At 42.8% G+C, this 22,319-nt stretch overlaps 1 protein-coding gene across 6 annotated transcripts in view; it reads left to right on the top strand.

Annotated features, from left to right (window-relative positions):
* Positions 1-5,932, top strand: part of TPST1 (tyrosylprotein sulfotransferase 1) — a 172,628-nt gene extending 166,696 nt beyond the window's left edge. For all 6 annotated transcript variants that reach the window (XR_003939883.1, XR_003939882.1, XM_030185611.1 and 3 more), the window contains one exon: positions 4,547-5,932. The gene's annotated coding sequence lies outside the window, so the exon portion shown is untranslated. The remainder of the gene's footprint in view (positions 1-4,546) is intronic.
* Positions 5,933-22,319: the final 16,387 nt, after the last annotated feature.

Raw genomic sequence — 22,319 nt, 5'->3', positions numbered from 1 at the left:
AGTCCTTTCTATCAACGTACCTACGGACCATTTTAGACTCTCCTCTCCTCTATTTTCTTCTTCCCCGTTCCTTCTATTCTAATTAATTTTCTTGTATTTGTATTTATTTAATGCATTGTAAGCCACTTTGAACCTGCACAACTGTGGGGAAAACGTGGGGTATAAATGTACAATAAATAAATAAATATGTGGCCATTTTAGGCCCCATAGTTGGAGGAATTCCATGCATTCACGTGCATTGGTGGAGTTGGGGTCTTCTAGGTATAGGTTTATGTCCCCTATTATGAGTAGGTTGGAGTTAAATACACAGGTGTTCGATATGAAGTCCATGAAGTGTGATTGCAGTTGTGCCAGTTCCCTGGAGGTCTGTAAAATAGTACACAGTTAGGTGATCCAGCAAGGTTGTATGGTGGATTCTAACTGAGGCGATTTCAGGTTGGGGTGTTATGGCCTCGGCTACGGTTTTTCTACGGTGAAGTGAGATCTGTGAATTAGTGCTATACCTCTTTCCTTGTCCAGTGAGTGATTTTGCAGCCTGGGGGGGCTACACACTAGGACTTTAGTTATAGGATGCTTTTCTCCAACCCAGCTATCCTAAGCGTATTCCAGAAGAACAGATACCATTGTGTAGTAAAATAACATTCTGCTAGAGGACCCTTGTTTATAGGTGATTTTTCTTTAGTTAGGTAACTCCAAAATATGGGCCAGGAGGCACAGACCAACTGTATCAAGGCACCGTTCCTACTTAGGAAAAGCAAATGGACCATCTAGTGGCAGGAAAAGAAAGCAGTAGCACTTAAAAAGAATTATAAATGTATTTATTTGAAAATATCCCTATTAGCATGCTCCTGATCGTTCAGATAAGTGGACAGTTTTTAATCAGACTTCAGAGGGGTTTTAAAAATGTTTTATTAGAACATTAGCTGAAATGCTTTCAGAAAATAAAAACTGAATCAAACACTTAGCATAGCCTACAAGTTCTGCTTCCATATCTCATAATTTAAAGTTGTCTAATGTCTACTAGAGGATAGATCACTAAAAGCTGTGGTGTACAAGCATGTAATCCGTCCCTGCCTGCGGAAAAATAGGGAGATCTGGACTTTGTGCACCCTCCCAAAGGGCCAACTTTTCATAATGATTAGGTATGCTAAACCCATTACACATTACCCCTCCTTAGACAAAGTGAAGGGATGCTCAAGCAACTGTAGAGCTGACGCCTATGACAGCAGCACTTTTGAAGTGCACTCTATTTGCCTGCTAGGTAGGAGATAAAAAACTGGAAGAATCTCTATCAGGGAACAGTGATTTTCATAAGGAATAGACACTGTATAAGAGACTTCAAAAGCGGATATGCCCCAGTCCTTCGCTAGAGAGGTGCATGCATTTTGCATGTAGGAGGTAATAGTACAAAGATTTTTTTTCAACATGCAAAGTTTTACATGCAGAAGGCAGCTCTTATAAAATTGTGTGTTGGAATACACATGTAAAAAGCACATGCACGGAAAGATCTCACATGCTTTTATGTAAATCACAAATAGGCATTCCCAGGGATGTAGGGCAGTGGCATAGCCACAGGTGGGTCTGGGTGGGCCCTAATTTCATGTCCATTAGTGTGGCTGGTGGGGTGCCCCATGCCCTGCCACTCAAAAGACCTCCTCCCTGCCAAATGAGCTTACTTCTTGGGCAGCCACTAGCATTGTCCCCAGGCTGCTGCTGTCAGCCGGAGGCCCCTCCACTGACCGTATGTTCAGTTTCCATACATGCTTGAAAATGAGCATACATGGAGGCCGTCAGCTGGCAGCAGCAGCTTAGGGACGGTGCTGGCGGCCGCCCAAGAAGTAAGCTTCACCACACTTCCTTGGAATTGTGCATAACAAAAATTAGGCATGCAGCATACAGAATAGGGCATAGATCAGTTCCCTGTAGTTCCCAGAAAGCACCCACAGACCAACAGGATTCTTAGTTCAGGACAGCAATAAACTAATAAAGTTTATTGTCAATGGTAAGAGGAAACAATAGTGAAAATATAGCAACAATAACAGGTAAATCAAACGGGTATCAATATTAAAAGTAACTAAACATTTGTTTACTACCTAAGTAGTATCTGTGGAGTTCAGGAAAAAATAACTTCTCACAGGTCCTCAGTGAAGAGAGGAAGGAAGAATTATGTCTTGCCTGATAATTTTCTTTCTTTTAGTCCTACCAGACCAGTCCAAAAACATGCCCTACTTTATGAACATGCTTCCATTCTGAATTGTTCTTCTCTTTTCTTGTTAGCTCTCGGTTTGAAGTACTTCTGTTTTACAGTGCCTCTAACTTATCTCAGTGAATTTTCAGGCACCTGCCTCAGTTGAAGAACTGTGTCAGAGTACAGCAGTATCTTTTTAGTAAAGATATTGGATGAATATAAAATTTGACCAGAAGTGTGAAGGCAAGCACAATTGGTTAATCATTCAAAGTACGGGTGATTGACACAGAAAACTACTTGTATCTCTTTCTCCATTTGCTTTTTGATGCACATAACCCACCTTCTATAACTACCCTAATCATTCCCTTCCTTCCTTCTTCTTTCTTCCTTTACTTAATCGCTACACATTACTAATTATACCTGATATCCTGTAATGACAATGTTAACAAACTATGTAAGCCACATTGAGCCTGCAAATAGGTGGGAAAATGTGGGATACAAATGCAATAAATAAAAAATAAATAAATAAAAATCTTTCTCTTCCCCCCTATCTGAGACTAAAGATTACCTCACAGCGAGGTGGGGAAAAATCTGTCACTTGTGTAATAGCTTTACAAACAAAACAAAAAACAATCACCATCTGCTGGCCAAACAAGGGAAATACACCGTGAAATAATACAGTTCACAGGCTTGGAAACCCACTGTTTTGCCACAATCACCAATTAAATCAATTAGTTTACATGCATAACTGACTCTATTCTATAACTGCATGCTCAATTGTTCATCTAACTTTGGGCACCATTTATAGAATTTGGGAGTGTATCTGCATTAAATATAGTTAATTGTTTCTTTTCCTGGTATGTAGTTTTTATTGTACATCCTTTTATAGGCAACATAGATGCCTACATGTCTTTATAAATAAGCTCAGTGACCCCCAATAGGTACAAATTCACATATATTCCAAAGGTGTAAGTGTGTATAATTTATAGAGTAGGCGCATACATTGCAGCCACACTCCACTCCACCCAAACTGTACCTCAGGAACACCTGTAGCAATAATAAAAAAAAAACACTTCACTATAATCGTGTTCAGCTCTTTCAATAGCTAGATTCACTGCTCATTCTAACATTCAAGATGATCTGAAAAACGGGGAGAAAAAAGCCTCAGATAATGCATAGCGTAGCAGCTGTGTTAATCTCCCCTATGCTATGCTACACTTATGCTAAGTAGCTGATTTTTTTTATTATATAATATAAAGTAAAAAATATGAAAGAATGAAGTAAAAGTTCTCTGTTTTTTTTTTTCATGCCAGTAATTGATGCAGCAGGACTATTTAAGTGATGGAAATAACCTGCATTATCTGAGGCTTCCCCCCCCCCCCCCCCCCCATTTTTCAGATCATCGTGAATGTTAGAATGAGCAGTGGATCTAGCTATTGAAAGAGCTGAACACGATTATAGTGAAGTTTTCTTTTGAATTGCTAAATTTGAGAGCTTCAGTCCTCTTTTTTTTATGGTCAGGAATGCCTGTATGCATATACCTTAAATATGTGCACATTCGATATTCACCCAATCTACTGAATATCAATAAATCCAGCTTCCTATATATATACAGTGCCCCCTATGGCTGATTGACAAAAAATGAGTATCTGTTAATTTAGCACTAAAGAGTACCCAAAGCACACAAGTAATGCACAAAATATTAAGTAGTAAAATATTAGGGTGGAGGTGGGCGTCCAATGACGATATGGGTGTGTAAGTCCCAGTGTTTAAGTCCAGTCGCTGAGCAGCACCACTGAGGTCATTGTCTTCCACATAGACGATATATATAGGAAGCTGGATTCATTGATATTCAGTAGATTGGATGAATATCGAATGTGCATGTGTTTGGTGGGACCCAGCTGAAGATTTTTTGTCATTTGGAAGTGGGTATACCTTAAATATAGGCACAATGTTGTAATTTGTCTGCTTTTTAGGTGTATATACCTGCTGGCAAGTTTATTACAGACATGTTTTGCCTGTGAAACATGCTTTACACACAGAATATGCTTATGTAAAATCACAGCCTCAGTGGGCAGACTCAGGGTGCACATGTGCTAAGTAGTGAAGGAAATCTTGGTCCACAGCCTTTGGCCTCGGTGTATTGCTAGCGTCTGGGTTAGATGGATAGGGGATGGTTGAACTTATAGGTGTGTTGCAAATGAACTAATTACACCATAGCCCCAGTATGTTACAATTAATCTGGAAACATAGTGGGTAAAAGGAAGCTGCCAGGCCAAAAAATATATAAATAACTGTACTTTAACTTAACTTGTACTAGTTAGTGAGTTTATTTGTATTGTTTTTCTGTCTTTTCAGGAAAGAAGAACGACCTTTTAAAATGGACTGGGCATTGTTGGAACCCCTAGCACACGGCAGTGAGAAGCACATGGACTGCGTTTTGTTCCCGTTTTCACTTTTTTTTTTTGTTCATTTTGTGTCTCTTTGTGAGCACATTTCAAGCAGCAGTAATCAGTTAAAAGGACTTTCTTTGAGGGGCCAAATGTGTCTGCTGATAGAGATGTAGTACTGTATTTAAGTATCTGTTTTCAAAGATACGTCACTCTACCCTTGGCAGCCTTTCAGGAGTGAACAATGTTGAGCAATAGTACAAACCCTGAAACATATGACTAAAATTCAGTCACCTAAATTTAAAAAACTGAGCAGCTGTCCACTGTGCTGCCTATCCAGCCATCCATATGTACTGTCTACCTATCACTTCCTCTTATAGCTGGTAAGCTCTTCGGACAGGGGTGCTTTCTTAGCCCTTGGCTTCCTATGTTCTACATTTAGCACCATGCTGACCATCTGTCCTCCATATATGCTTGGCTCCTTTTTTTTTGGTTCCCTGTTCTCTTGCTAATTTATACGCTTTTCCTTCCCCTCTCTCTAAGTGATCCAAAGGACTCTGAAAGCCCAGGATGCAGAATAAAATAGTAGATTAAACCAACTCTCCTGTAAGTCTCTGACTTCCCTTGGAAAAAAATATTGCTGCTATTAGTATTTATGAGGTCAGTTTTCAAAGTCATTTATGTAGATAAAAAGCACTTTACTGGCATAAGTTTGCTGTCTGAAAAATTTGGCCTTCCTCATTGCAACTGAAAATGTAAAAGAATGTGTGGAGTTTTAACCACATAAGTAGGTGGTGTTCCCAGGGGCATGTTTAGGTCAAGGAGAATTACATGCATAAGACTGTATTTTTAAATCTTTACAGACTTTTCCAGTAAAATTCCACTCACAACAGATAAAGTTTCCAAGTGAAACTGCACAGGTAGTTTTGAGGGTCTTTGTGCCAATATAGGCAGGTTGAACACCGTTCCCATATGCAAAGTTGCCATAATATAGGAATATTGATATCTCCAGAGACTGACCTGTCAAACATGACTTAAAAAGCATGGTCTATATACCAACACATGCACTGATGACTTTCTAATGTGCTCCTTTTACTCCCTACTTGACCTTCCTTATTTACCCTCTCGTTTTCTTCCTAAAGATCCACTAGACTTGCCCATACGCTCTTGAATTCTCGTAATTCTATTTGCCTTTTCCCTCCCAGTGGAAGGCTGTTCTTTACATCCAAATATTTCCTTTTCTCTGCCTCCCCCCTCCACTCTCACATCATAATCCCACTGGCTCCTCTCTGAAAAACATATGCCTTTATCCAAAAGATTTTTTTTTTGTATGCTGAAAGGATGGGAAAAAAAACACAACTAAGACTCACTTTATGGGAAGCATTTATGGTGTGTGCAGTGTAATTTTATAACTGTTACTATCATGGCTACTTAAATAAAAAAGCGATATCAACTTTAAATTGAAATTAGTATGCGAGTACAGCGTGAAAACGGAAACTGAGTGGAGGAGTGGCCTAGTGGTTAGGGTGGTGGACTTTGGTCCTGGGGAACTGAGGAACTGAGTTTGATTCCCACTTCAGGCACAGGCAGCTTCTTGTGACTCTGGGCAAGTCACTTAACCCTCCATTGCCCCATGTAAGCCGCATTGAGCCTGCCATGAGTGGGAAAAGCGCGGGGTACAAATGTAACAAACAAAAAAAACTCTGCAAGGCATTTCTGGGGTGTTTTTCCCCAGGGCATATATAGGGGGCACTCTGATGCTGCATGGTGAAAGCCTATTCTGTAATGGCATCTGGTACCCAGAATAGCAGCATAACCTGACATTAGCATGCCTAAAATTTGGACACTCGCAATTACCCCAGCCATGGGCATCTAAAAGTAGAGGGGGGGGGGTGTAACTTACTGTATTCTGTAAGCTGCATGTGTAAGTGGCGGCACCGCCCATACCTCTCCCATGCTCCACCCATGTGGACTAGATTCTGTAAATAGCACTGAAAAAATCCACACAGAGCACTATTCTATAAACGGTGCTCCGAGTTTCATGCCGTTTATAAAATAGCTCTTAGAGCCGATTTCCGTGCCAAATTTTGGAGTTGAGGATTTACACCAACTGAAACCTGGCGTAAATCCTGATGTGTAAATTAAGCGCAGATCTCCGGTATTCAGTAATACTGTACGCATTTTTAGTGGCCGCCCTGATCTGCCCATGCCCCTTCCATGACGTTGCAGTCTTTTGAGTTGCATGCTAGAAGATTTGCACACAGATCTTTACAGAATAGCATGTAGCAAGATATGTGCACAAATCCAAATTGTTGCCAATTAATGCAAATAGTTATGACCCAGTCATTGTCTCCAATTTAGTTGCGGTCACATCTCAGGATCCCGTATAATTTTGCATGCGGAAACTTGTGCACCGTTTGTAGAATCTGGGAGTATGCCACTTGCACATACAATTATGGAATAGCGCTTAAGTTGATTTACTGCCACTTACGTGCTTAAGCGTGCACATAGCCATGAAGGTGACAATATCCTATACATCCATGTGCTCAAGAGGTGAATAAACATAAGCACGCTGTTATGAAATCACCCATACAGCAAAGTCACAAATGCTGTGTACTGAACATTTTTGCTCTGTCTCCTTTTTTTCAGTCTGATTTTAGACCTAAGTTCCAAAACCGATAATTTTGCAATGGATTTCATAACGGTATTTTGCACCACCATGTTCCAACTAATTTGAAAGGGAAATCTGGGGGTGGCTGATTGGTATTTCCTGTAGCATCTTGTAGAACAGTTCTGTCTGGTGAACTCTGTTGATGTGTAGATATGGTTATGTCTCTCTCCTGTTAATTATTTAATGAAAATCATTTTGTGTTATTTCGGAAGAGTTGGGGGAGGGAAAAGTACATGTAAAATTGATCTTTTGTATTTTATTTTTCAGAATAAAAGCTTTAAATGTGAAAGTTGATTGAGTTGATGAAACTAAAGCTTCTAACTGAAATCTGCTATAATGAAGTAACTAGTTTTGTCATCTGGCCAGGACGGCTGAGGCATCTGTCTGCTTCACTTTCCCAAAGTCAGGATAGGTTAGATGGAAAAAGTATGACAGTGCCCATCTTATCACAAAAATGTTTTTTTTTCCATCTGAGACATCCATTTTAAGGCAAATCACACTACCACAGACAATTTCACATTCCTTTATAATGGGGGACATACGTTTTTTGTTTCTCTTTCTAAGTTGTTGCTTGTGCTATGGTCAGATCATTTTTTAATCTTCTTTGAAACTGACATCCTTGGTAGGGTAGTACGTATGAGATTACCCCTACCATGTAGTTATGTGACTCTAGCATCTGAGTGCATTGGGACTATCCTGTAGACCGATGAGGTACAGATGGCTTTTAATTCTTTAGCCCTACTAAGTAAGGAATGCCCCTGTCAAGGAAGCCCACACCTTAGTTCACATGTGAGTTGTGGGTTCTGATGTGCGTGTATTTGCTGTGGTCCAGCATCTCTCCCTCTCTATTCTACTCTTCACCCTGCTGGCAATCTGACATCTCTTCCTTTCTCAACCCCCCACCCCAGTGTACCTTTTAAAATCTCTCTTCCATTCTGGAAGTCACTAGCAGTGAGTTACGATGCGCACACGTAGCTCCTGTTGGCCCCAGAGCAATTTTCATCTTAGGTGGGATCGCGCTAGGGGGAAAGCTCTAGGGCTGGCCCCGAACAGCGAGTGTGAATTGCTGCTCACTGCTGGCGACCTCTGGAAGGGAAGAGAGGATTTAAAAGGTGCACGTGGGGAGGGGGGATTGAGAGGCTGGATAATCGATAGGAGACAGGGGAGGAGAGAAAGATATGCCTGGAGTCTTCAGCTGGCAAGGCTTGGGGTTCCTCACCAGCCACAGCAAGGAGCACTACTACAGGGTAAGCCTGTCCAAAGTGAGTGGGCCCCAGCCCAACTGGTCTACCTGAGGATATGCCATTAAGTATAAAGAACAAATGACAATTTACCCTAAGATAAGCAAGGTAATGAGGGCCTTCAGTTATCACTTGGCAAATTAAACCTTCGCTGTTTCACAGGTAAGACATTTAGGGGTTTATATATCAATACTAGATTTGACTTTTCTCCATCAACAAGCAATGAAGATATAGCCTTACTAAGTAGCAGTGGGGTAGCCACAAGAGGCCTGCCCTCCCCAACATATGCACACACACTTTGGGCTCAGGCCCCTCCAGAACTGCAGCACTCTTTGCTGGCAGGGATGCCGAAGCTTCCACTCTTCTCGGCTGCTTCCTTCCTGCAGAAGTCCCGGCATTGGCAGCTGAAGGTTGGAAATTATAGACCTGTCAGTCTGACTTCAGTGGTAAGCAAACTTGTGGAAACACTTCTAAAGCAGAGGATTGTGAGGTTTCTCAAATCAAATGGACTGCAGGACACGAGGCAGCTTGGCTTCACTAGAGGCAGGTCGTGTCAGACGAATCTGATTGATTTCTTTGACTGGGTGACCAAACAGTTGAACTTGGGAGGCGCGCTAGATGTGGTGTAGTTGGATTTTAGCAAAGCCTTTGACATGGTTCTGCAGGCGACTGATAAATATACTGAGTGCCCTTGGTATAGGACCTAAAGTGACTGACTGGGTTTAAAATTGGTTAAATGGAGGGAAACAGGGTAGTGGTAAATGGAGCTTGTTCTGAGGAAAAGGATGTTATTAGTGGTGTACCGCAGAGGTCGGTCCTCGGGCCATCTCTCTTTAACATCTTTGTGAGTGACATTGCAGAAGGGCTGTCTGGTAAGGTTTATTTATTTATTTATTTTTATTTGTTACATTTGTATCCCACATTTTCCCACCTACCCCATTTGTAGGCTCAATGTGGCTTACATAGTACCAGAGAGGCGTTTGCAGACTCCGGTGTGAACAAATACAAAGTGATGTGGTGAGATAAAGTTCATGTGACACAGCCACATTAGGGCTGGTCTCTTTGCGGATGATACCAAACTCTATAATAGGGTGAACACCCCAGAGGGTGTGGATAGCATGAGGAAGAGTCTAGCGAAGCTTGAAGAATGGTACGATAATTGGCAACTAAGATTTAATGCTAAGAAATGCAGGGTCATGCACTTGGGTTATAAGAATCCAGGAAAACGGTACAATATAGGGGGTGAAGTGCTTCTGTGTATGAAACAAGAGTGGGACTTGGGGTTGATTGTATCTGATGACCTTAAGGTCTCCAAACAGGTAGAAAAAGTGATGGTCAAAGCCAGAAGGATGCTTGGCTGCATAAGGAGAGGGATGACCAGCAGGAAAAGAGAGGTGATAGTGCCCTTGTATAAGTCTCTGGTGAGGCTCCATTTTAGAGTACTGTGTGCATTTGTGGAGAAGGATATAAACAGGATGGAGTCAGTCCAGAAGGCAGCTATGAAATTGGTAAGCAGTCTCAGTCATAAAACATATAGGGACAGGCTTAGGGACCTCAACATGTATACGCTGGAAGAGAGACAGGAGAGGGGATATGATAGAGACATTTAAATACCTCAGTAGCATTAATGTACAAGAGGTGAGCCTTTTTCAAATGATGGAAAATTCTGGAATGAGGGGGCATACGCTGAAGTTAAGAGGAAATAGGATTAGGAGGAATCTAATAAAATAATCTTTCATGAAAAGGGTGGTGGATGCATGGAATGGCCTCCTGGTAGAGACGGGGACCGTGTCAGAGTTTGAGAAAGCGTGGGACAGGAATATGGGGTCCCTTAGGAAAAAAAGAGTTGGTTACTGAGGATGGGCAGACAGGATGGCCCTTTTGGCCCTTATCTGCCGTCATGTTTTATGTTCTATGTAAATAGAAATTTTAAGAGTAGACAGAGTGCCTTGCCATAGACAATCATGGGTAGCCATAGACAATCATGGGTAGAACCACTCCAAACTTTTCTGGACCTACCAAGAGAGCAATGGTAAATTCAAAATTTGGCTCCTCCTCAACCCACCTCCCAGTGGACCAAATCCAGCATCTACAGGAGTAAGAACTGTGTATATACATGTATGTATATGTGTATGTATATATATATATATATATATAATTTTGCGGGCCACACCAGAATGATTTCCCTTACTTTTGCAGCAGCAAGAAACTCAAAAGGCACAGGCTCTGGGCCAGAGTGACCATCTTGTAGTGCCTTCTAAACAGCACTTCTGTACCTCACAGTGCTGAAGTTGACCACACACAGCCACAGCTGCCTAAGAAAACTATGACTGCTGTATGTTTCAAAAATCAAGCTCTTAGTCAAGCATTCAGCTGGCTCCTGCTGCACGATGCCAGATAGACCGGTCCCCAACCGCTACACCTACTGCCAAGGCTGGATCGATTTTAAAGACAGAACATGGGGTGGGGGAGGGAAACCAACCTCCACATCCATGAAGTATGCGTTCCCACAATAACCAAGAAACTCAGAACAAGTCTTCCCCAACCATCACACCTCTCAAACAAGTTTCCCTACCAGGCAAGGATCCTTACAGCACTTCATGCCACTTTTATGTCCCAATCTCCACTTCTCTCCACCACTTGCAGACATCATCCAGTATTCTACAGCTACCACAGAAGAGTTTGATGAGCAATTCTAATCTGCTTCACAGTATCACTAGTACTCCTCAGGAGCCCATCCTGAGAATTTCTACTTCCACTCATTCCAATTCTAATACTCTTTAACACCACCTCAAAGTGGCTGTGAATTCAGACCCGACTATCCCACCACACCATTCCATGACTCAGATGATACCAAAACTTTGGACAGTTCTCCCTCTTCTTATGATTTTAATAACGTCATGAATAATCCTGTATATCTATGCCAAGCACAGAAGTTAGCAGCAAAAAGATAACCCGAAGATCACGTCTACCCACTTTTCACTCTCCCCCCCCCCCCTATCTGGTCTTCCAGTGTACCTTCCCCGGATATGGGGAGAGTGAAAAGTGCTCGCTACTGACCCTGAGGAAGGATACATACCTGAATTGGAAAAGGTGTAGCGAAGGGCGATAAAAATGATAGCGGGGATGGGGCGACTTCCCTATGAAGAAAGACTAAAGAGGCTAGGGCTTTTCAGCTTGGAGAAGAGACGGCTGAGGGGAGACATGATAGAGGTATATAAAATAATGAGTGGAGTGGAACAGGTGGATGTGAAGCGTCTGTTTGCGCTTTCCAAAAATAGTAGGACTAGGGGGCATGCGATGGAACTACAGTGTAGTACATTTAAAACAAATAGGAGAAAACTTTTCTTCACCCAACGCATAATTAACTCTGGAATTCATTGCCGGAGAGTGTGGTGAAGGTGGTTAGCTTGGCAGAGTTTAAAAAGGGTTTGGACAGTTTCCTAAAGGACATGTCCATAGACCGCTACTAAATGGACTTGGGAAAAATCCACAATTTCAGGAATAACATGTATAGAATGTTTGTGCGTTTGAGAAGCTTGCCAGGTACCCTTGACCTGGATTGGCTGCTGTCGGGGACAGGATGCTGGGCTCAATGGGCCTTTGGTCATTTCCCAGTATGGCATTACTTATATACTTATGTAAATCTGGCCATAGTCGGCCGAGGCGGTCTGGATAAGATGAAGTAGCGTACATAGATAAGTTACATTATTATCATGTTAAGTTAAACAAAAAAAGTTAAAAGTACAAAGTACAGCAATTGAACTTGAGAATAGCTACCCTGTTTCCCCGAAAGTGACATCCCCCGAAAATAAGACCTAGTAGAGGTTTTCCTGAATTGGTAGATATAAGGCCTCCCCTGAAAGGAAGACCTAGCAAATTTTTGTTTGAAAGCAGGGCCGCCGAGAGCCGGACAAGGCCGCCCCCGGGCCTCCCTCCCCACCTGAGGTCACCGGGCCCCCCTCCACCCACCCTCCGTCGCTCCCGGAACTAACCTTAAACGCCTCCTTTCACCTTCGCAGCAGCAGGGCAGACCTTCTTCCGTGCCCCACCCTCGCGGACGTTACGTCAGGCGAGGGAGGGACACGGAAGGAAGGAGTGGCCTGACCTGCTGCGAAGGTGAAAGGAGGTGTTTAAGGTTAGTTCCAGGAGTGACGGAGGGCGAGTGGGCCAACCCCGATGTTTCCACGAAAAATAAGACAGCCCCTGAAAATAAGACCTAGCGCATTTTTGGGGACAAAAATTAATATAAGACAGTGTCTTATTTTCGGGGAAACACGGTACTATATGGGGGACGGAGGTTTTATGCCTATGATGAGACAATGATACTCCTTTGTACAGACGGCTGTAGTGCCATACTATACAGGAGTTGTCCCTTGAGGCTTTTCCCTCCTTAGTAACATTATACTTGGTTTTGAAATTTCCAAGTATATGCAGTAGTCATAGTGGAAAGAGGATTAGTGTTTGATTATACACCAGAGATGCCAGTTTACCCAGTTTGAGGCTGAAGACCTTTTGGCCAGTCCTGGTATAAGGTCATGGATTTGATATACAGCCTTTCTGTGAAACAACCAAGGCGGTTTACATGTATGCAGGTGAATTTTGTAGTACCTGATCCTGCCTATTGAAATCATCGCTGCTGATCTCATCATGCACCAGGATAGAGTGGTCAGAAATCCAGGACTGTCCCAAAATCTCCAGCCTGGAACTGGGTAACTTGGCATATTTGTATATACTCACCTAAATTTAGGCACAAACACATGCCAGCCATACAGCTGGTGTTTATTTATTTGATGCATTTGTATCCCACATTTTCCCACCAATTTGCAGGCTCAATGTGGCTTACATTATGCCGTAATGGCGATCGCCATTTCCGGATAGAGAAATACAAGTGGTGTTGCATTAAGGTGCACAAATGGTAAAGTAGAATACACAGTGGTATTGCATTGAAGTTCCTAAATAAAGTGAATTATAGAATAAGTTAGACAATCAACTATAGAAAGTTCATTTCCGGTATGTGAAATAAATTGGTGGTGCGTATTGCGTAACTTTCATTAGTAGCACGTAGGTTATCAATCTAGTGTGGAGATTTCAGTTTTGTCTAGTTCATGTAGAGTCTAGTCTAGTATTTAGGATGGATCATTATGGTATGCCTTTTTGAACAGGTTGGTTTTCAGTAGTTTTCGGAAGATTGCTAGGTCATGCATTGTTTTTATGGAGTTTGGTAGTGCGTTCCACAGTTGCGCGCTTATGTAGGAGAAGCTGGATGCATATGTGGATTTATATTTAAGTCCTTTGCAGCTGGGGTAGTGGAGATTCAAGAATGTGCGTGCTGATCTTTTTGTGTTCCTAGATGGCAAGTCTATGAGGTCTGACATACAGACCGGGGCTTTACCGTAAACGATTTTGTGGACCAGGGTGCAAACTTTGAACACAATTCGTTCTTTTAAGGGAAGCCAGTGTGGTTTTTCTCTTAGGCGTTTGGCGCTTTCGTATTTCGTTTTTCCAAATATGAGTCTAGCTGCTGTGTTTTGGGCAGTTTGGAGTTTCTTAATGATTTGTTCTTTGCATCCAGCATAGATGGCATTGCAGTAGTCTAGGTGGCTTAGCACCATTGATTGTACCAGGCTGCGGAATATTTCCCTTGGGAAGAAAGGTTTTATTCTTTTGAGTTTCCACATTGAGTGGAACATTTTCTTTTCTGTATTTTTTTGTATGGCTTTCAAGTGTGAGATTTCGGTCAATTGTAACTCTGAGAATTTTCAGACTGTCTGAAACAGGAAGGGTGTAGTCTGGGGTGTTTATGGTGGTGGGTTTGTTCGTGTTATATTGTGAGGAGAGAATGAGACATTGTGTTAACATCTAAATGCTGCAGATATGCTTGTACCTTTATAATATACTATAAGATACACACTTTAGCATAGTCCCACCCATGTGTGTACCCCCCTTGCAAATATGCGCTATGTAAGCTAAGTGGGAATTTATAGAATAGCTTAGGTGGGATTTTTGTATTATGCACACATAAATGCTATTATTCTAAACATTTGCATGCATAATCAGTGTGTAAATGCTAGCATTCGTTACAGAATTACCCCCTAAGAATACTGCATGCAGTTCTGGTGACCCCATCTCAAAAAGGATGGGGCCACCAGAAAATCAGAAAAGTATGACAAAAATGATAAAGGGGCCAGAACACAGTATTATTTAAAAGCTAACCATGTCGGGACTTCAACTTGGATAAAAGTGACGGTTGGGGGATAAAATCATGAACCTCCGCTCTCAAGACAAATCCCTCCTTTCAGTACCCTTCTCCACCACCGCCAACTCCAGGCTCCGCCCTTTCTGCCTCGCCTCACCCCATGCTTGGAATAAACTCCCTGAGCCCATTTGCCAGGCCCCCTCCCTGCCCATCTTCAAATCCTTGCTCAAAGCCCACCTCTTCAATGTCGCCTTCAGCACCTAACCACCATACCTCTCTATTCAGGAAATCTAGACTGCCCCAACTTGACATTTCGTCCTTTAGATTGTAAGCTCCTTTGAGCAGGGACTGTCCTTCTTTGTTAAACTGTACAGCGCTGCGTAACCCTAGTAGCGCTCTAGAAATGTTAAGTAGTAGTAGTAGTGTTTTGGTCTCTTAAAGCAGACGAACTCGCCAACTACTTTAATGAAAAAATTATTAAACTACGAAATAACCTTCCTCAGAGCACCACTGATTTTGAAAACTTCATTACTGGTCTAGACCCACCCTCAGGAGAATACCCAGCGGATTGAGTATGGTTAAAATTTGCTCTTCACACTACTGATTCAATTACCAGTGTGGTCAATAGAGCCTCCAACACTCATTGCACATTGGACACCTGTCCCAGCTACTTAAAAATTTGCCCTTGATTGCTTCACAGCAGATCTCACTTCCTACGTGAATTTCATGCTTCAACCAGGTCTCTTCCCCAAGGAAAATGGCAACATCCTGCTAACTCCAATTCCAAAAGATAGCAAGAAAAAAAAAACTAATGATCTCACCAATTACCGTCCTGTAGCATCTATTCCACTAGTAGTTCTGATGGAAAGTATGGTAACCAAACAGCTTACCGGCTACATATACAAATTATCCATACTACATGAATCCAATCGGGATTCCGCTCCCACCATAGTACCGAAACAGTGTTAATCACCCTCCTGGCCAGATTCAGACAGGAAATAGCAATGGGCAACAACGTACTTCTTCTCCAATTCGATATGTCTAGTGCATTTGACATGGTTGATCACAATATATTACTAAGACTCCTGGATTACTTCGGGATTGGTGGTAATGTACTCAATTGGATCAAGGGTTTCCTAACCACCAGAACTTATCAAGTGAAAGCAAATTCAAATCTATCATCCCCGTGGAAAGCAGATTGTGGAGTACCTCAAGGATCGCCATTATCACCAACCCTTTTCAACCTAATGATGACTCCACTAGCCAAGACCTTAGCCATCCAGGGCCTCAACCCCTTCATCTATGCTGACGATGTTACAATATTCATCCCCTTCAAACATGATTTGTCAGAAATCACCAATGAAATTAACCTCGGCTTGCATACCATGAATTCATGGGCAAACGCATTCCAGCTGAAACTGAATGCAGAAAAGACACACTGCCTCATCCTTTCATCCCGCTGCAACTCAGATATTCCCTCGAACCTAATCATCGCAGACTATACTCTTCCTATTTCAGATAATTTGAAAATCCTCGGTGTTACTATTGACAGGAACTTTACATTTGAGAGCCAAGTTAACTCTACAATCAAGAAAATGTTCCATTCAATGTGGAAACTTAAAAGAGTGAAACCGTTCTTCCCGAGGGCAATATTTTGCAAACTGGTACAATCAATGGCCCTTAGTCATGCTGACTACTGTAATGGAATTTACGTCAGATGCAAAGAAAATCTCATAAAGAAGCTTCACACTGCTCAAAATACGGCAGCCAGGCTTGTATTTGGAAGACCACGATTTGATAGGGCCAAACCCCTTCGTGAAAGATTATACTGGCTACCAATTAGAGAACTTATTGCTTTTAAGGTTTGTACCCTGGTCCATAACATTATATATGGTGATGCCCCAGGATATATGTCTGACCTCATAGACCTACCAACCAGAAACTCGATCAGATCATCACGCTCTTACTTAAGTCTCCACCACCCTAGTTGCAAAGGATTCAAATAGAAATCAGTTCATGGATCCTGCTTCTCAAATATAAGCACAACTCTGGAATGCACTCCCAAAAACCGTGAAAACTACGTACGACCACCTCAACTTCCGGAAATCACTAAAGTCACTAAAGACTTACCTGTTCGAAAAGGCATATCCTAATGATCCAACTCAATTATCTGAATCCAGCAACTCAAAGAAACCCAAACTTGTTATGAACTTTACATAACCTCCCTCTCCATGTTTCCCTAATCTGTCTGTACATATCTATTTCATTTAAAATAACATCACTCTATATTTGTTTCTTCACCGGAGGAGGCTTTTGCCCCACGGCGCTATGTAAGCCACATTGAGCCTGCAAATAGGTGGGAAAATGTGGGATACAAATGTTACAAATAAAATGACAGCAGGTAGACAAAGGCCAAGCTCGGCAAGGGAGGAGGCCTTTGCAGGAGAATTTTATACAAACAAGCAGGGGTGGCCGCAGTATATGTGAGACTACATCACACAATGCAGGGCTCACATATCATGGCAGAAAGTGACTACAGCACTAAGAATCCTAAGAAGGGAGAATAACATTAAAGACATTAAATAGGAATGCAAAGTGATGCACATTGGGAAGAATAATCTATGTGGTGGGTGTGTGTGGAAACCTATGTGGCCAGGGGGGATGCGGAGACCCATGTGGCCGGGGGGGGGGGGGGGGAGAACACCGTGAAAAATTACTTGGGCGCTAAGGGTGCCGTGAACCGAAAAAGTTTGGGAACCCCTGATTTATGGCTTGTGTTTTCTATTTGGACTGACAAAACATGTACTTTCTATATAAGAATAACCTTTTTTTATTGGATATCATCTTATTTTCTTTTCCATGTTTTCTTTTGTTTGATTTCTATTGATAACCTTAAGAGTGGACTAACATGGCTACCACCAGGGCCGTGCCAAGGGTCTCTGGCGCCCCCCTGCAGACTATCAGTTGGCGCCCCCCCCCCCCCCCCCCCCCCGGTGAAAATGATCGCTCACCACTTACCACACTGACAGGAATTGTCAGCAATATTCTTAGAAACAAATTGCTATACATTGCAAAATAAGATAGCAGATGTAAATTCTCAAAGTGGACATATTCCAAACGCTAAAATGAAAATAAAATGATTTTTTTTCTACCTTTGTTGTCTGGTGACTTTCTTTTTCTGATCATGCTGGCCCAGTATCTGATTCTGCGGCTATCTGTCCTCTTAACTCCGTTTCCAGGGCTTCCTTTTCATTTATTTCTTTCCTTTCCTCCTTTCTTCTTCATTTCTGGTCCTCAGCTTCTGCCTATTTTCTTCATCCATGTGCAATTTTTCTCCTCTTTTCCTTTTCCCTCATTTCATCTCCTTCATCTCTGTTCCCTCCCCTTTATGTCCAGCAGTTTCTCCTCTCTCCCTGAGCCCTGCCCTGCAATCCATATCCATCCATGCCCATCTGTCCCCTGCCCCCTCCATTCATCCCTATCCAGCAATTCCCTTCTCTCCCTGAGCCCTACCCTCCCATCAATCCATGCCCATCTGTCCCTTGCCCCCTCCATTCATCTCTGACCCTATCCAGCAATTTCCCTCTCTCCCTGAGCCCTGCCCTCCCAATCCATGCCCATCCATGCTCCTCTGTCCCTTGCCCCCTCCATTCATCCCTGACCCTATCCAGCAATTCCTCTCTCTCCCTTCCATGAACCCTGCCCTTGCATGCTCCTCTCTCTCCCCTGCTCTCCGGCAACTATTCCCTTTCTTTATTTTTTTTCTTTTAATTTTACCTCCGTGACCACCCGGCAGCGCAGCGTCAGTGCAGGAGGCGGCGCTCCCGACGTCTCTAGCCTTCCCCTTCGCTCATGTCCCGCCTTCTTCTGACGTCAAGGAAATGACGCCAGAAGAAGGCGGAACATGAGTGAAGGGGAAGGCTAGACCGGGCGCGCCGCCTCCTGCACTGACGCTGCGCTGCCGGACGGAGGTAAAATTAAAAGTATTAAAAAAAGAAAAAGGGATTTGCGGCAGGAGAGAAGAGAGCGCGGGCAGTTGGGCAATGGGAGTGGGAGGGCGAGGAGGTAAGCATGATGCGGCGGCGCCCCCCAAATGACGGCGCCCCCCTGCCATGTTTACCTCGCTTACCGTATTGGCACGGCCCTGGCTACCACACCTCTCCATATAAGAATAATAAATGAATGGAATGAAATGGCTTTGAAGTCCTGTCAGGTGTTTTAACTTGCAGCAATGTTACAGGAGTCTTCCGATCAAAGACTTGCTCATTTATACCACAGTGACCTCCAGTGGTGTCTTTATATATATATATATTTAAAAAAAAGGGTTGCTTATGGAAACTCTGGAGCAATACTGTTTACCAGAACCTAAAATCTCAGGTGTGCTGAAATGGCTCACCACAAATATAGCAAAGAAACAAAAAAAGAAGGATCTTCGCAGATAACACAAAGAAGGTCGAAGAGAGGAGGTGGCCAATAAAGGATGCAAAACCGCAGGTCCAAAAGCAATTCCTTTATTAAACACTGGCCCAATACAGCCATGTTTTGGCACAATGTCTGCATCAGAGATCGTTATCGCCCGGATTCTATATATGGTGCCTAGAGTCCACATGTAACTTACTTGGCGTAACACGGTAATCAGTGCTTTTAACAGCACTTAAGAAGCAATAACGAGCACTGATTGGCAATAATTATAATTTATGCGCAGAAATCGTTAAGCGTATTCTAAAAAGAACTGTGCCTAAATTGCAAAGCGCACAGCTCAAAATAAACGCGCATAGCTTCAAAGGAGTGTGTTTATGAGCATATTTATGGGCATTTCATGGGTGTTCCAACGTTTCTGCACGTAATTACAGAATACAGGTAAGTGCATCTAAATCTACGCACACGGATTTACATCAGGTTTTTATTGGCGTAAATGGACATGCATTAATTTAGAAACAATGCTATCGAAGCATATTCTATACACCATGCCTAAATCAAATAGAATACACTTAATTAAGTACATAAGTAGTGCCATACTGGGAAAGGCCAAAGGTCCATCTAGCCCAGCATCCTGTCACCGACAGTGGCCAATCCAGGTCAAGGGCACCTGGCACGCTCCCCAAACGTAAAAACATTCCAGACAAGTTATACCTAAAAATGCGGAATTTTTCCAAGTCCATTTAATAGTGGTCTATGGACTTGTCCTTTAGGAATCTATCTAACCCCTTTTTAAACTCCGTCAAGCTAACCGCCCGTACCACGTTCTCCGGCAACGAATTCCAGAGTCTAATTACACGTTGGGTGAAGAAAAATTTTCTCCGATTCGTTTTAAATTTACCACACTGTAGCTTCAACTCATGCCCTCTAGTCCTAGTATTTTTGGATAGCGTGAACAGTCGCTTCACATCCACCCGATCCATTCCACTCATTATTTTATACACTTCTATCATATCTCCCCTCAGCCGTCTCTTCTCCAAGCTGAAAAGCCCTAGCCTTCTCAGCCTCTCTTCATAGGAAAGTCGTCCCATCCCCACTATCATTTTCGTCGCCCTTCGCTGTACCTTTTCCAATTCTACTATATCTTTTTTGAGATACGGAGACCAGTACTGAACACAATACTCCAGGTGCGGTCGCACCATGGAGCGATACAACGGCATTATAACATCCGCACACCTGGACTCCATACCCTTCCTAATAACACCCAACATTCTATTCGCTTTCCTAGCCGCAGCAGCACACTGAGCAGAAGGTTTCAGCGTATCATCGACGACGACACCCAGATCCCTTTCTTGATCCGTAACTCCTAACGCGGAACCTTGCAAGACGTAGCTATAATTCGGGTTCCTCTTACCCACATGCATCACTTTGCACTTGTCAACATTGAACTTCATCTGCCACTTGCACGCCCATTCTCCCAGTCTCGCAAGGTCCTCCTGTAATTGTTCACATTCCTCCTGCGACTTGACGACCCTGAATAATTTTGTGTCATCGGCGAATTTAATTACTTCACTAGTTATTCCCATCTCTAGGTCATTTATAAATACATTAAAAAGCAACGGACCCAGCACAGACCCCTGCGGGACCCCACTAACTACCCTCCTCCACTGAGAATACTGGCCACGCAATCCTACTCTCTGCTTCCTATCTTTCAACCAGTTCTTAATCCATAATAATACCCTACCTCCGATTCCATGGCTCTGCAATTTCTTCAGGAGTCTTTCGTGCGGCACTTTGTCAAACGCCTTCTGAAAATCCAGATATACAATATCAACCGGTTCCCCATTGTCCACATGTTTGCTTACCCCCTCAAAAAAATGCATTAGATTGGTGAGGCAAGACTTCCCTTCACTAAATCCGTGCTGACTTTGTCTCATCAGTCCATGTTTTTGTATATGCTCTGCAATTTTATTCTTAATAATAGCCTCCACCATCTTGCCCGGCACCGACGTCAGACTCACCGGTCTATAATTTCCCGGATCTCCTCTGGAACCCTTTTTAAAAATCGGAGTAACATTGGCTACCCTCCAGTCTTCCGGTACTACACTCGATTTTAGGGACAGATTGCATATTTCTAACAGTAGCTCCGCAAGTTCATTTTTTAGTTCTATTAATACTCTGGGATGAATACCATCAGGTCCCGGTGATTTACTACTCTTCAGCTTGCTGAACTGACCCATTACATCCTCCAAGGTTACAGAGAATTTGTTTAGTTTCTCCGACTCCCCCGCTTCAAATATTCTTTCCGGCACCGGTGTCCCCCCCAAATCCTCCTCGGTGAAGACCGAAGCAAAGAATTCATTTAATTTCTCCGCTACGGCTTTGTCCTCCTTGATCGCCCCTTTAACACCATTTTCGTCCAGCGGCCCAACCGACTCTTTGGCCGGTTTCCTGCTTTTAATGTATCTAAAAAAATTTTTACTATGTATTTTTGCTTCCAACGCTAATTTCTTCTCAAAGTCCTTTTTTGCCCTCCTTATCTCCGCTTTGCATTTGGCTTGGCATTCCTTATGATCTATCCTGTTACTTTCAGTTGGTTCTCTTCTCCACTTTCTGAAGGATTGTTTTTTGGCTCTAATGATTTCCTTTATCTTACTGTTTAGCCACGCCGGCTGACGTTTAGTCTTTTTTCCCTTTTTTCTAATACGTGGAATATATTTGTCCTGAACCTCCAGGATGGTGTTTTTAAACAGCATCCACGCCTGATGCAAGTTTTTTACTCTGCGAGCTGCTCCTTTCAGTCTTTTTTTCACCATTTTTCTCATTTTGTCGTAATCACCTTTTCTATAGTTAAACGCTAGCGTACTTGATTTCCTAGTTTCACTTCCTTCAATGCCAATATCAAAACCGATCATATTATGATCACTGTTATCAAGCGGCCCTCGTATCGTTACCCCCTGCACTAGATCATGAGCACCACTAAGGACTAAGTCTAGTATTTTTCCTTCTCTTGTCGGCTCCTGAACTAGCTGTTCCATGAAGCTGTCCTTGATTTCATCAAGAAATCTTATGTCCCTTGCGTGTACAGATGTTACATTAACCCAGTCTATATGCGGGTAATTGAAATCCCCCATTATTATTGTGTTGCCCAGTTTGTTTGCGTCCCTGATTTCCTTTAACATTTCCGCATCCGTCTGTTCGTCCTGGCCAG

Source organism: Microcaecilia unicolor, chromosome 13 (genome assembly GCF_901765095.1).
Source record: "Microcaecilia unicolor chromosome 13, aMicUni1.1, whole genome shotgun sequence".
NCBI lineage: Eukaryota > Metazoa > Chordata > Amphibia > Gymnophiona > Siphonopidae > Microcaecilia > Microcaecilia unicolor.
The sequence above is the reverse complement of the archived record's forward strand: the minus strand, read 5'-3'. Positions and strand labels throughout refer to the sequence as shown.